A 15,309-nucleotide genomic window follows, 5' to 3' on the forward strand; every position below is an offset into this window, starting at 1 on the left:
GTCCATTCTTCCCCTCCCTCCCTCCTCCCTCCCTCCCTTCCCCCTTCCTCCCTCTTTCTTTCTTTCTTTCTTTCTTTCTTTCTTTCTTTCTTCAGATAGAGCCTCACAGTGTAGATCTGGCTGGAATTTGTTGTGTAGACAAGGCTGGCCTTGAGCTGACAGAGGTCTGTCTGCCTCTGCTGGGATTAAAGGCTTGGCCCACCATCCCTGGACTTCCGAGGCTTCTCAGTGTAGGTCTGATCTCATCAGGAAACACGTTAGAAAGTGTCCCGCCCAAGAGTGCACCCTTTCAGGTGGCACCAGGAACAGCATTTAAGGGGCGTGGCCGTGTGAGGAATCTCTGACCCAAAGAGTGTCCTAACTAACTTAAGGATGGTGCCAGACTCCAGCCTTAGAAACCACAGTTTGGATGCTCACCTTACTAGACCTGGATGGAGGTGGGTGGTCCTTGGACTTCCCACAGGTCAGGGAACCCTGATTGCTCTTCGAGCTGATGAGGGAGGGGGACTTGATCGGGGGAGGGGGAGGGAAATGGGAGGCGGTGGTGGGGAGGAGGCAGAAATCTTTAATAAATAAATAAATTTAAAAAATAAATAAAAAAATAATAAAAAGAAACCCGAAAATGGAGAATGGTATATATCTAAGAGCTATAAATAAAGTCATTCAATCAGTGAAAAAAAAAGAAACCACAGAAATCCACGTACCCCACGTTGGGCGCCAAAATGTAATGGCATAAACGAATGCAGACAGATTGTAAAAATATATATAGCTTTAATGGCGAAATAGACTTACAGAACCACCGTTCCAGCGGAGACCAGGAAAGCAGAAAGGGGCAGCTGGGAGCACGCTTGCCAAATTTATAGGCCAACATTAGCCCGAGGCGAACACGCCGCCTAAGGGGCGGGACTTATCCCTACAGAGATGATCTTTTGGGTTCTGGAACCTTCTAGGGCATTGTGGAATACCCCCAGGAGATGACTCAGTTCTTCCCACAGAGTTTCCCTTCCTCCGTTGTCATTACTATTCACATCCACTCACCCTCCAGGGCTCTCTGTTCAAATCCCACCCTCTCTTACACTCCTGGAACAGTTTGCACTTTGTACACACACAACACACGAATGGCCTTTGGTTACCTGAAACTCCACTTTATTGATAGCTTGACAGTTTACTTTGAGTGTCTTAAGGACTGTTTTCTGTCTGTACAGTCTATTATTATTATTATTATTTTTCCAAGACAGGGTTTCTCTGTGTAGTCCTGGCTGTCCTGGAACTCACTCTGTTGACTAGGCTGTCCTGGAACTCCCGGAAATCTGCCTGCCTCTGCCTCCCTAGTGTCAGGATTAAAGGTGTGCACCACCACTGCCAACACAAGTTGTGTTCTTAAAACTGACCTTTTTTTGAACAACTCCATGCCCCACCTTTTGCACATTTTTCAATTCTGGATTTTATACTGAACACTGCTGCTTAAGAACCCATTGCTCTTCTTCATTCCTATTTGTGAGAAGTTACAGGCCATGGAAGGGGAGACATGACCCCAAGGGGAAAGGAAATTTTACCCTCTTTCTGTCACCCAGAAATCCACCAGGGCTGGCACATGCCTGGAAGTTCTCGCAGGCACGTGTTGTCCCGTGGCGATCTCGTGTCTCTTTTTTCTGTCTGTCCCAAAACAGCTGGAATAGCAAGGGAGACATGCAGGCTAGTCAGAGTCCAGGGGCCTGTCCTGGACATGGAAGACGGTCCCTTGTAATTTAGCCCCACTAGGGAAGCTGCATGGTCGTCACCATGGAAAGGGAATCAATAGCACTTTGAGGTTCTATCGGCGCACACTTGGTCTGGGCATAGACTTTACAGTGTGGTGTTCTAGGAGGAACAGCCAGTGCTGTGAGTGTCTTTCTTCTGATCCTCTGAGATTTAATGGTTTCTACAAGAAACTAAGGTTAAGATACGGCTGTTGTTTACTTCTCCCGGGCTGTATCCACCCTGCTGGTGCTAGTTTACTAGCTGGGTGTCCCAAACACCCAGTTTCCCTCTACATCCAGACTGGTACTCAGGCTTTGTCGGGGGGTTGCAGGATCGCGCCTATTCCTTTTGTCCTGAGTGGCCAGTAGCGAGTGGAGGACTGTGTGGAGCCGAGAAAGGCCAGCCTGATCTCTCTGTGGGCACTCTACCCTCCAGATGTCTCTGTGGACTCAGATGGAGGGAGCAGGGCTCGGGTCATACGTGGGCTCGGCTTTTCCCCTGTTCTAGTTTCTCCTGGGAGCACTTGACTTCAGTGGACCTGGAGAGTCAGCTGTGGTCCCAGAACCTGACTCTGGGGAACACGGCTGGGGAACCGGAGCAGGAGTGGGCGGTGACAGTGAGAGGCTGGAGGTCACAGGTGACGCCAGTCATGACTGACATGGAGCTGAGCTGAGTCTTGACTGTGGGCTCATGCCCTGTACATAGGTGCCAGATGACCTGAGGATCTGCTCACCAGCAAGGCTATGCAACTGGCAGTTTGCAGAGGACTCCGCAGGGTTGAGGCTAGAAATCTGGGTGGCACAATCAGTTTGAGTAGCTCAGGTCAAAGTGCTCCTGGTTGGCAGAGGGTTGGTACGTGGATTTCTGTGGTTTCTTTTTTTTTCACTGATTGAATGACTTTATTTATAGCTCTTAGATATATACCACTCTCCATTTTCGGATTTTTTTTAATTATTTTTTATTTATTTATTTTTTAAATTTATTTATTTATTAAAGATTTCTGCCTCCTCCCCACCACCGCCTCCCATTTCCCTCCCCCTCCCCCGATCAAGTCCCCCTCCCTCATCAGCTCGAAGAGCAATCAGGGTTCCCTGACCTGTGGGAAGTCCAAGGACCACCCACCTCCATCCAGGTCTAGTAAGGTGAGCATCCAAACTGTGGTTTCTAAGGCTGGAGTCTGGCACCGTCCTTAAGTTAGTTAGGACACTCTTTGGGTCAGAGATTCCTCACACGGCCACGCCCCTTAAATGCTGTTCCTGGTGCCACCTGAAAGGGTGCACTCTTGGGCGGGACACTTTCTAGGCCTTTAAGGGAAATCCGCACTCTCTGCTCTTCTCTGGTACTCAGGTGCGTAGATTCCTCCTGTGGGAATGAAGAGAAAAAGAAAGCCTCACATTATTTCCCAGAAATTCTAAATGTACTCCGCAGACACTCGGTCAGCTGTGACCACGTAGAATCTCTCTCTTTCTTCCCTCCTCCCACTACCTGCTTTTTTTTTTTTATCACTATCGCATGAGTCAGAATGGGTGTATCACTTTTAATTACGGTTGATTACCATTCATGTTGGAACAGCTACCTTGTAATGCCACCTCCTATCAGGAAATAAATGCCGACTTAGTGACCTGCGGGAGAGAGCTGGCGACCCTTCTCACTGGGGAGACCGCAGCCAGCCGCCTGGCGCTTGTTGAATTAAGAAGTGTGACTATAGTAATTAGCAGGCGCTCTCGGGCACGGGCTAGAGTAGATTCTGGGCGAGCATTAGTTGCCACGCACGCTGACCCCAGCGTGGAAGAAAAGGAAGGATTTGGGATTGGGGCCTAGAGGGCTGGGGCAGGGGTCACAAGAAAGAAAGTCAATAGCAGAAACCAATTTGATGTCTCTGAGCTTGTAATAGGGTTTCCTGTGGGCTTGGGGACCTTGGAGGTGTCACCCGTGTACGAGCTTGTTGACAATTCTGCAGCCTGGGAGGTGTGTGTACCTGGACCGGAAGAGTTAAGTTTGGATTGTTTTGCCTGTAATAAGTCCTTAATGGAACACAAGCGAAAGGAAGAGACGCGGTGTTAAAATAGAGCGGGGCCACAGATGGGGATGCTACGTGATTACTAGCAGTTGCACAATTTATGGAAAAAATGCGTACACAGACCCCTTTAGGAAGTGTTAATAAAACAGATGGATTTACGGGGAGGGGGGTGTTTAGCTCACCCAGCTCCCATATCAACAAACGCTGCCCTCAAGGTAAATTGAAAAAAAAAAAGTTCTAGCTTGTATTAGTCACACCCATTTATTTTTGGCAAATTTGTGTGCTATTTGGAAGTTGGCAAGAACAAGAACGTTAGGGCCAACATTTGGTCTTGCTTCAGGAGTTTCTATGAACACAAATGCCTGGAGTTTACATAGGCTTACGCTGTCACCATAGCAACACGTGTTTGTTGTGAAAATATAGCCTTTTAAAGTCAAAAGTCCGTATGTTAGCTTCAAATTCAACATGCTATCTAATTCGGGTGTTTTAAAACATTTTTTAGGACTGTTCTAATTCCAACACTGGACTGGGTCGGAGGGTGAGCTGATGGGAGGAGCCCTTGGAATCTCCGCATTGGGAACCCCTTGTTTGTAGGAGCTAATCTTAACTTTTTTTTTTCCAAATAGAGCCACATGGTATGGACTGTAGATCAGAGAGGAGCCGGGGGAGGCCTGAGAGGTGAAACTCTAAAGAGAAAGGGGTGTGGTAGATTGTGTCCCCCCACAGGGTGTTTGCAACTTGGGGGAGACCTTGGCAGGCAGCTATGCTCACTACTATACCACCAATGCCGTCATCTTGGGGAGGCCTTGGGGATATCTGGCTGCTTTTGAGAGGAGCTGCAGGGGTGCCAGCCAAAGAGAGGCATGTCCAGCTTGATGCCCACATGGTTTCGTGTGGTCTGGGTCATTTTTGGCTATGATGGGGTTCTTAGTAGAGTTGCAGTCAGATTCCAGTTGCGGGTGGGGCCCTTGGCTGATCTGTCCAGGGAAAGGGTTAACTTTTTGTGACGTTCTTTTAGTCCAGGCTCTCCGGGTTGTGAGGTCCTGTGTCTTTGGTTTTCTCATCCTTAGGACTTCCTGGGGCCCTCCCATTCACCCTTCCGGAAATTACTGTCAGAGCAGGATAAGAGGAACTGCTAACCCAGGTGTGAAGGGTAGTCCTTCGAGCACTGGGTCTGGGACAGGCTTGGGTGCCGTGTTGCTGTCTGGGACCTGCTTCTTACAGTGATAGCTGAGTGTATGGAAACTCTTTAACCACCCGCTTTAGTTTAAGAATGAAAAAGGAAAAGAGTACTTGTTCAAACGAGAAAGATTTGTTAGGCTATCAACTCCGGCTCAAATGTAAACTTATTATCACTGTCACTTTCATAAAAGATGGCAAATAATTTTCCATGTGTGTCCCAGTTTTTCTTGTCGGGTACTAGTTGCTTCGAGAGCTGTGCCAAAGACTCTGAGATCACCTCATGAGGCAGAATAGCTTGGATTGATTAGTCATGTCTGCCACGGTCACGGGAGACTGGAAGGATGTAAACCAGTGTAAAGCGTTGGTGCTCCTAGTTCATTTGCTTTTAACAGAGATAGAGGATACGGATGAGGATAAATCTATAACAATAAAATTCGAGGTATCAGCATATGTATACAGCTTTGCTTTGAGAGAGTGAACCCCATGATGTCCACAGTCTACAGTGTACGTGGTTCTTACTCTGTGTGTGGAAGACAGTGCTGGAATTATTCCCCGTGGCACTTTTCCTGTGGTCCCGGTCAGGGAGGTACTAACCGAGACCATCGTTTCTTCTTCTCTTCCAGTGGTTCAGTGGATCCTTTGCTTTTCTTTCCTACACTTTGGCATTTGGTATGATCCAATTCAGCCCTTGGCTTCCACTGTCCTCTCCATATCTAGACACCAGAGTCTTTCCTTAATCTTTGATGTAAACCAGGGCCTTGAGTTTGCTAAGCCTGTGCCCTACCCTTGAGCCACACATCTGAGCCCCTGGTATGCTGGAACTTGGCATGCGCTGCATACCCATTCATCTATGGAACTAAACAGAGGAAAGGAATTCTGTCCCACGTTTTCTGTCTCCTCAGTTCCTCATCTAATGTAGGAGATAGTATGATTGGCTAAGCAAACTTCAAATTAATTATTATTTTTTCTGAATTTGTATTTGTTTTAAAATTGAAGTATTTGCCGGGCGGTGGTGGCACCACCTTTAATCCCAGCACTCGGGAGGCAGAGGCAGGCGGATCTCTGTGAGTTCGAGGCCAGCCTGGTCTACAAGAGCTAGTTCCAGGACAGGAACCAAAAACTACGGAGAAACCCTGTCTCGAAAAATCAAAAAAAAATTGAAGTATTTGAATAGAGATCGAGGCAGATGGATCACCTAAGCCTTTAAGGTTGGCTTGGTCTACATAATGAGCTCCAGGCCAGCCAGGGCTATATACAACAAGATCCAGATCTAGAGAATAAAACAAACCAAAGGTGCAAAAAGATGTCTCTAAGTACTCAGAGGAGTTATTACAATCTAATATGAAAGGAAAATCTAAAGCTAGAGGTGATGCTGCAAGCCTATGAAACGGAGGCAGGAGGATGACAAGTTCATTATCCTTGGCTGCTAGTGAGTTTCAAGCTCTATGAGGTTCTATTTCATACAGCAAAAACAAAGACAAAAAGGAAAGCCAGGATTATACACTTACGTTGAAAGCGTTGTCTATATTATTTAAAAATTATATCTCAGTAGTTACACATAAATGAATACCTACAAGAAAGGCAGTAAAATGGTAATAGTAATTATTACTTCTAGAACTAATATTATGACAGGTAGATAATTACTGTTCATGGATGGCAAATTTTGAAAAGCATCTTTCTGCTTTTGGTAGTGGTAGTATTGCCTGTAAGTAGCTAAGTGTCCCTCTCTCTGCCACATACACACAGACACACACATGTATACACACACGTACACACATACTGCCCCCCACTGAGACCTTCATGCTGCTATCTGTATCTTGGGGTTGACTTTGATGGTTTGAAAATCAATTGTCAACAGATACAGAGACCCATGGTCAAATATTAGATGGAGAGAGAGCCCAATTGGAGATCTCCTTCAGGTCCCTCCCCTTGGAGCGTGGGGAACCCTATGGAAGAGGAAAGGAAGAATTGCAGGAATCAGAGGGGGTCCATGAAAACACAGAATCAACTAAGAAGGCCCCTGTGGGGCTTAGAGAGACTGAACAGTCATAGACCCAGAGTGGGTCTGGACTAGGCCCTTTGTATGTGTTATGGTTGTTAGCTTGGTGTTTCTGTGGGATTCTCAGCAGTGGGAGTGAGGGTGTCTCTGACTCTTTTGCCTGCTCTTGGAACCCTTTCCCTCCTACTGGGTTGCCTCGTCCAGCCCTGATATGAGGGTTTGTGCCCAATCTTATTGTAACTGGTTATGCCATGTTCAGTTAATAGCCCTGGGAGGCCTGCTCTTTTCTGAAGGAACATGGGGGGGGGGTGAGTGGATCTGGGGGAGAGGAGAGGTGGGAGGGGTGGGAGGAGTGAAGGAAGGGGAAACTGAGGTAGAGGATGTACTGTATGAAAGAGTAAACTCAAAACACTTTTCAGCTAAGGCTGTCATTTGATTTCCCAAGTTTAAGGCCAGGAAGTGTTTGTTCACTTGTAACACAAAAACGACAAACTTATAGGAAAACCAGAAATTCTTCTTAGGATACATATTGCCTTCAGGATTATTCCCTTTTGTGTACCCTGGGGGGCTCTGAGGATGGGAGCTGGACCGGCAGTGCTCCTTCCTCCTGAAACTCCCTTGCAGCAGACCTCCCTCCCTTGGGAAGGTTCGGAGGGGTGGTCTGTGCTTGTCAGGGCTCCTTCCAGTGTGAGTCTGTTAGGCTTCTGGGATTCCTTAACCAAGGAGGTGTGACTGTGGCATGCCACCAGGGCTCTGTCAGGGGGACCTTATAAACCGATTGTGCTTGCTTGTGTTAACCGCCATTTACATGCCCCAAATCCCTTATATAGCAATGGGATAATAGCCTTTCGGGTCAGGCTCACTTGTAAAATTGGATCTTTTTTTTTTATTGTAAAGCTGCTTTTAGTTAGAGGAGTATATAAAACCCTTTGAAAGACAGAATTTCAATTTTGTGGTTGCTTTCTTATATAGTTTAAATGGTAAAATCATTGCACTTAAATATATTATATATACACATATCACACACATGCACATATGAGTAGAACAGGTTGAAATCATGATCTGAAGCCTGACTTCTTTTATTTTAAATTATTTTATTACTTATTGTGTATTGGTGTTTTGTCTTTATACTTGCCTGTGTACCGTGTGTGGGCCTGGTTCCTGCAGAGGCCAGAAGAGGGCGTTAGATTCCCTGGAGCTGGAGCTATAGTTGGTGTGAGCTGCCATGTGGGTGCTGGAAACTGAACTGGGCCAGTGCTCTTAATCTCTGGGGCATCTCTCCAGCCTCTGAAGTCAGACTTCTTAGTGGAGAGCCACAAAATAAAACAGAATTTGATTTAGTGTACAACTTTTCTTGTGACTAGTTGTATCTTCTTTACTTTGGGGAGGCAGGTTCTCCCTAGGGATGACGTGTTCCCAAGGGAGTTCAAGGTACTGAGACTAGTGTTTGATAAAAGCCTAGTGGACACAGGTTGTATGGCTACAAAGAAGTCAGAATATGCTGGTGTGTGTTAAAAAGGGTTTCAGAGTACCAAGCTTAGAAATTTCTGTTCTCAGAGACAGAATGTCAACTTGGCGTATTAGGAGGTCTCCACATAGTAGGAGGTCCCTAGACCCCAGAGCTGACTGTCTTGTTTTGCAGTCTTGGCTCAAGCAAAGTGAGTGGGTTGTGGGGATCCCACTCTGCTAGATCTGGATGTGGGGTGCTAGCTGGAGTCAGCTGACTGAGAATTGCATGATGTCCGACAGTTTCCTGCCAAGCAGAGGGGTCAGGAAGTTCCCATAGCCTGTTGGTTACTGTATCAGAAACAGCTGCTCCTGCAACAACTGAGACCTTGGTGTTGCTTCTCGTGTGTAGAACACCTGCCTCCTGAATCCCCATCCTGTGGCTCCCATAGTTGCCGAAGAGGTGCTGGATCTTGTGACGGCTGCAGCGTGAAGTCTCCCCCACAGGTTCATGTCTTTGGATGGCTGGTTCCCAGCGGAGGAGGCTGTGGGAAGTGTGGAGACTTTAGAACATGGAACCCAGCTGGGGAAAGTGGGCCACTAGAGATGAACCTTTGAACATTGTACTGCTTTCTGGTTCTGCCTTGTATCACTGCCTCCTAGTAAGTTGTGAATGTGAGGACCCAATGCCGTACATGCTTGCAACTATAGAACACACAGTGATTGGCTGAGATCCCTCGAAAGCTGTGATCCCAAATAAAGCTAATTAATGGAGACACACAGAGGCGGTTTCCTTGACAACAGGGTTATTCTTTGATAGACCCATCATAAGGTGGAACATCATAACTCAAACTCAAACATGCATTTAATATTCATACCCTGATGACCATCACGGTTTAATAACACAGTGACTGGTGGTTGTCGTCTTACTCCTTGCTCGCGTCCAACCTCATGACAGAGGATTGTGTTGCCCAGGGAAAGAACAAAATCCGAAATCCAAAGTGTGATTTGATTTTCAAAGATGTCTATTGAATATGAGTCACCTTTACACATCACTGTGAAGTATTGTAAATATTATCACTGTGATGCCAGGATTCTTTATACGCAGCAGATGAGAGAGCATTTTATACAGGAGGGAAGCCCACTGTGGCTCACTCATTCACTCAAGTCAAGAACGGGTGTGATCTATCACAGGAGGGAGCAGTTAGATGGTCATCGTGTCAACCTCTGTTGAGAGATCAACTGAGGCTGTGCCTAGTGATGTAGGGACTTGGTGGAGTTAGGCTTGGTGCAGTCATGAATCCTGTGGAAGTGCAGCCGGAAGATGAGGGAGAGGAGAGCGAGGGTAGCCATCATGAGATGCTGAGGAGGAAAGAAGCGAGATTGGAAGTAGCTGAAGGGAAACATGGGTGTGAAGGTTAGATAGGAAGGGTTTGTGGGAAAGACGAAACGAAAAGGTAGCAGCATACAGGGCATGAAGAAGGGACTAATCATGGAAGATTCTAGAAGGGACAAGAAGAGATGAGAACTTGTTTTCCAAAGCTGAATTGACCCCACACAGTTTGTAGAGCAATCTCTATAGGGATGTTAGTGTAGTTGGACTAGAGTATGTGGACGTTGAAAGGTTTGTCAGTTTGGTGCTGGGTAACTGGTAGAATTCCTTTCTTACGAATTCTGTTGCCTCTCTGGAATAAGAGCAAGGCTGTCTGTGGAGGGAGTAAGGTAAGATTTGCAGAATAAACCAGCAGCATATGAGGAGTAGAAGACGTCTGCAGAGTGAATTGAATTATCTCTCTAGTATTTCATAATTTCTACACTTCCCCTGTATACCTCATTTCACATCATCCAATCACACACTTGTAGAAGGAGCTGCGGGCTGTGTTCCTGCCGCCTGGCTCCCGGCCACTGGCTAGCTTTATAGCCGAAATAACAACACACAAAATGTATTCTTTTAAATGCCTGGCCCATTAGTTCTAGCCTCTTACTGGCTAATTCTCACATCTTGATTAACCCAAGTCGTGGTGGCTTACTGGGAAGATTCTAGCCTACATCCATTTTAGGCCTGAGCTTCATCGCGTCTGCCCTGGAGAGGAGCTGCATGGCATCTGCCTAACTTCTTTCTTCCCAGCATTCTGTTCTGTTTACTCCACCCACCTATGGTCTAACCTATCAGGCCAAGCAGTTTCTTTATTAATTAACCAATGAAATCAACAGATTGATATATGACACTCCCACATCACACACTGTATTATATTTTTTATTTTTTAATATGAGAAAAAGTTCTAAGTTGGGTTTAGGTTATTTTGGGATCCATGCTTTTGCATTTGGTCCCTGTAGGGTCTGATAGGCAGCTCACCTAAGCCAGCTTAGTGGGTTTTCTCTTTTTGGGTCTTCAGAATGTTAGAACCCCTTTCTGTATCGTCTAGGCTGTGGTGTCTGAGGAGAACAAGAAATCTTTGGGGAATCTAATGAAGTAAGAGCACATTTTATTCACATGGCAGGTGTCTTGTCTCGAATTTTTAAGATGGGGTTTTATGATATAACCCAGGCTACTCGTTGCTGTCTGGGGGCCATGAGTAACCCTTTGCTTTGACAGGTGATGTTAGTGTCCAGTCAGAGTGATATTTATTTTCCATTGAGAGTAGGGCTGCCACAAAAACTCAGTCAGGCTGTTGGATGCCTGGCTGTAGACCGGTTGGTGATGTTTGCCAAAGGTTCAGGGATTGGAACTGTGGATATCACTGACTCTGAACTAGTTGGAGGCAGAAGAGCACATGGGGGTCAGAGCTACTTCCACACAGTTAGACTGTTGAGTTCTCCTTTGGCTGATGACCTGGACAGGAGCATGATGGGTAGCCTGAACACCATTAGTTCCCATTCGCTTGCTACTGTGATGGTCCCATGTGGTTTTGGGGGATCTGACACACTGTTCTGACTCTAGCGGTATTCATCTATATAATATTCCTTCCTTCTTGGGAAGTTTATTGTGCAGCAATTATAGCTCTGTTAATATACCGAGGAAACTGATAATGCAATGAAGTAGGCACAGTAAGTAAGCTAACGATGTTATTGCTTGGATGTTCCTCACAGCCTCCCTGCCACAGCCCTGCTTTCTTTCTTCCTTCCTTCCTTCCTTCCTTCCTTCCTTCCTTCCTTCCTTCTCCCTCCCTCCCTCCCTCCCTCCCTCCCTCCCTCCTTTTCCCCTTATTTGTTTGTGCTCAACCATGTGTGTGGAGACTGGAGGTTGATGTTAGGTACACCTCGATTGCTCTCTCCTTTTATTTTTGAGCCAAGATCTCTCACTGAACCTGGAGCTTACTGTTTTAGCTAGACTGGCTAGGCAGTGAGTCCCCAGGATCTGCATAATAAAAGAAATGGATGGATTTCATTAAGTAGAAGTTAAGCAATTTTGTCCAGTGACGAGAGGACAAAGTTAACTGATAATAATTTTGGGAAACACATTTGTAAAGTATCAGATTCCAAGAGGTAAATATTTAGGATTTCCAAGGCACTGTTACAGGTCAACAACAGAAAGACAGAAACTGTTATGGAAAAGCAATCAAGGGTTGAATCGGCGGCTTCCAAGGAAACGTCATGGCTGACAAGCACGTGAAGGCAAACCTGGTGACTGGTGAGTCGTAGGAAGACAGTGAGCCATGCTGTGTCCAGTGGGCCAGAGAGCTGTGGAAGTAGAACCTGTTACTTCCCCAGGCTGCTGTACTGAATTGCCAGAGACGAACAGTGTAAATAAATGGGTGGCTTTAGTGACCTACGGTTTTATGGGCTGTCTGCTGACTTGGTTCCCTTTAAGGGCTATTGGGGGATGCTCTCTTCAGTCTCCCTACTTGCTGCTGGTGATTGCTGGCTATCTGGATGTCCCCCAACTCACAGATATTTTGCCTCAGTCTGTGTCTTCAATTTACATGGTGTTCTCCCTGTATCTCCCTACGTCCCTCTCAGAATGTATATCTTTGTGTTTCAATATTCCTTTTTTCTAAGGACACCAGTCTGATTTGTTAAAAACCCTCTTTAGTGACATTATCTTTATTATCTGAAGTGGATAATTTCCTGAATGGGTTGCACTCTGAGCTACTGGGAATTAGCACCATAGCATAGTGTGTTCACATGTGTGTGTGTGTGCGTGTGAGAGTCTGTATGTATGTGTGTGTACACGTGTGTGCATATGTGTGCGTATGCATGTGCAAGTGTGTGTGAGTATGCATGTGTGTGAGAGAGTCTGTATATATGCGTGTGTGGCATGCACGAGTGTGCATGTATGTGTGAGAGAGTCTGTATGTATGTGTGTACATGCATGTGTGTGCATGTGTGTGAGTGTGTGTGTAAGAGTGTATATATATGTGTGTGTATGCGTGTGTGCATGTGTGTGTGAGAGAGGCTGTATGTATGTGTGTATTGCATGTGTGTGAGAGAGGCTGTATGTATGTGTGTATTGCATGTGTGTGCATGTGTGTGCATGCGTGTGAGAGAGAGTGTGTATGTATGTATGTACATGCATGTGTGTGTGTGAGAGAGGGAGTATATATGTGTGCGTGTGTGTGTGTAGGGTAGGGTGAAGGTGGTTATTTTAATCCTGAACATGCTGTGTTGGGATGTGGGCCTCAGAAACTCTCAAGCTCCATTGACTGGAGGTGGGACAATCCCGTGGCTACAGACCTGTCAGTAATTAGTAAAACCACGTTACACACACCAAGTGGTTTGGCTTTTCTTTCTTGGGAACACATACTAGGCCATTTTCCATGTGGGAAAGAACAGATCTGAGGATGTCCATCAGAACATTGTGCCTGAGGGGATGTTGGAAGCTGTTGTCCTTCCTTGTCAGTTTGGATTCCAGATGATAGAACATTATTTGATGTTTGGGAGAGAAAACTTGATGACCATTTAGCAGTATGGAAACATTTAAAAGCATCATGCAGGGTGAAAACAGGGATAGATAAGAATCTCAGAACAGTTTTACTACGTGACTCAGTTATACCACTTGGGGATGTATCTAAAGGAAATGAAGTCACACACCAGAGGTGTCAGTATGACCATGGTCACTGTAGTACTATTCACCATGGGCAAATACAGAACCAGCTTAGGTGTTTATCAGCAGAGAAACAGATAAGGAAAATGTGGTGCCTACTCACAATGGAGTATTATTCACCGTAAAGGAAGAGATCTTGACATTTGTAGCAACATGGCCACCAGAGGACGTCATGTTAAGTGAAATAAGACAGACATAGAAAGACAAGGTGTACATGTTCTCTCTCAAGTGTGGAAGCTAAAAAAGCTAAAAACAAAAGTTGATGGGAAAGTTCATTTACTAAGGTCTGGAGAGGGCGGGGGAACTGGAAGGAGGATGACTGGGTTTGATTACTACATGTTGTACGTGTGTTTGAAAATATGTCAAACCTAATTAATATGTGCAATTAATACATTAATAAAATAAACACCTTGGGAGCATACACTAGTTTTATACATGAATTTATCTGCATGAACTTTTTAATAATAGTCAAAGGTATACACAAATAAACATAAAGGGATGTCAGTTGTAGGGAAAGATACTGGGCTGTGGATGAGAAAGAAAGAATTTCAAAACAGAGCAAAAGGGTTTATAGATGCCAGTCAGTGCTGTTTTTTGAACTGAGATATTTGGTGAAATCAGTGCTCCACCTTGAAACAAGCATCCTCTCCAGCTACTTCATTTCCACCAATTTAAGGCTCACTGCAACTACATCTGTCATTCTTAGTTTCTGAAAAAGCTTTCACCCTAGTGGGAATTTCAAATCTTAGGGTGGAGGAGAGCGTTTCTTGGTCAGTTACTCTTGTTCTGTATGGACTGCCTGTGGAGAAAAGTGAAGTGCACTTCCAGACCTCATGATGGGAAGAAGACACACACAAGCAGCCTCAGCATCCAGCCGTGCCCCAGAAAGTGCAGCTCTGCCAGTCACAGGTCTCCAGTCCTGTGAAAGGTGTTTCCCATTCACGTGGCTTTTGCAGCCTTTTAGGAAGAGCCCTAGAAAACACTGCTCTGGTTTCAAGCTCTAAGCAGACTATCCTTAGCGGGAATCTCTTAGGCCCTGCCCACCGCGCGGACCAGATTCTTGGGCTCATCAGAAAAAAGCCACTGTGAAACCTTAAGGAAATCAGATCTAGTGTCTCAGTTTCTTTATCTGTAACATGGGATTAATATTAATACCACCCTTGCCGCATTTAGAAGAGAATCAAACGATGGAGCAGTAGCTGGAGAACCAGTGCTCAAGTAAAAGTGGTGTGGCTTGAACGGAGGCAAGAAAGATGATGTAGGATGTGCGCATGCGTGCGTGTGCGCGCATGTGTGTGGTGTGTGTGTGTGTGTGTGTGTAGATGTGACAAGATGTGCACATATATGGATGTGGGGGAGTGAGAAAGGAAGATGTGGAAGAGTATATGGATGTTCTAAAGCCTTGAAAGCAGAGTGATTAACTGGAAATGTTTCTCGTTGAGGCATTTCCATAAACATTTAAAGAATATTCCAAGACTGTTGGTACTTTTCAAAACTTCTGGGAATGAGTTTGCGTTGTCTTTGACTGTATCTTCATGTGGAAATCCGATCAGCAATATTTACATGGATGTTGGGTTGACTGATCACAGGATACAGTATTGGCCTCTCTACCCCTGATCCTATATGTCTTTTATATAGGATCAGAAATTTGACAAGAATATTTGAACATTTTCCCAGAAACGTACTGTTTGGTGCAAATGGCGAGAGTTACACCTAGACTTGTCCCACATGTCAAAGGTGTTGGGACCTTTTCAGAGTCCAGGAATCATGCCTATGCAGTGGTTTGTGGGGAATCAGTTGGTACCACAATGTAAGAACCAGACAGATGTGTAGAGATAGTCTCAAATCTGTCACTAAGAGACATCGCTCTTGCAGCTT

Source organism: Microtus oregoni, unplaced genomic scaffold (assembly GCF_018167655.1).
Source record: "Microtus oregoni isolate MIOR12 unplaced genomic scaffold, Mior012 000019F_ref0000042, whole genome shotgun sequence".
Lineage (NCBI taxonomy): Eukaryota > Metazoa > Chordata > Mammalia > Rodentia > Cricetidae > Microtus > Microtus oregoni.